Consider the following 1,042-nt stretch of genomic DNA (forward strand, 5'->3'; position numbering starts at 1 on the left):
ATATTGCGCGAAGGACTTTTTCTAAGCACCACCCTTTTTCATTACAGGAGATATTTATACCACGAGCATATCGGCAAATGCATGCGCAGGCGATAACTCGTCTAAAATTGCATAAAACGGCAACATCTTGTTTAACGAGCGACTTGATTAGGCCCCAAAAACATCCACGGCCATAGATTTATGAACTAAGATAAGAACTAAGATTTGAAACACTTTTCTCGATCATCAAGGAGTGCGTGCGGGGGTGCCCCGGATATACGACGCGTCCTACACCTTTCAATTCCTTCTTGATAATTGCTACGAAGGTCGTTGGCGATGGGGAGAAGATGGGAGGAATAAGCGGTAAGGTATAACGGATGCACATAGAGAATTCGACGCGTGGCTAGAACACTATCGTGGACGCACATCGATTGCCATCTTCACGAAGAAAAAACGTAGTCAGAGGAGTTAGGAAAGTTGGAGGGAGGGAGATGGAAAGGCGCGCTAATTAACGGCAATTTACAAAAATAACGAGGTGCGGGGCCCAGCAGGTGCGGTCCGCCGCCGTAATTGTACGCGAATAACTCGACGGCTCTTCTTATCGGGCAGCCCCTTTACATCTCGTCCGACGATTGCGGGCTTTTTTCGTGCCCCCACCACGAGTCGTTTAAGCTTTAAACGATCTACTAAGGAGCGTGAAAGAAGAAGGGGGCGCCGAGACGATTTCCCGACAAGTGGCATCTACTTCGGCCTCTTAATTTATTGCTCGCGTCAGTGACTCGCACTTTGGCGCTCCTCCGCTCGTTGTCTGTCGAGTCGCCGAATGCTTTGTTTCCTGTTCGACCTGACTATCGTCACATTCCCCCGAAAGCCATTGATTTCGATCAAGCGGCGTGTCAGTTTTGCTCGCTCATCCAGTTCCCCTCCCCTTCGCTCGCATACGATACGGAATTCCGAGATCACTCCGACGAAACGTTTAAATTACAAATCGAACTATTAAATTACGAGCTTTACAAGTTAGTTCGACCCCCCCCCCCCCCCCCCCCCCGCCCCCCCCCCCCCC

This window comes from Ceratosolen solmsi, unplaced genomic scaffold, assembly GCF_000503995.2.
Source record: "Ceratosolen solmsi marchali unplaced genomic scaffold, CerSol_1.0 scaffold53, whole genome shotgun sequence".
NCBI lineage: Eukaryota > Metazoa > Arthropoda > Insecta > Hymenoptera > Agaonidae > Ceratosolen > Ceratosolen solmsi.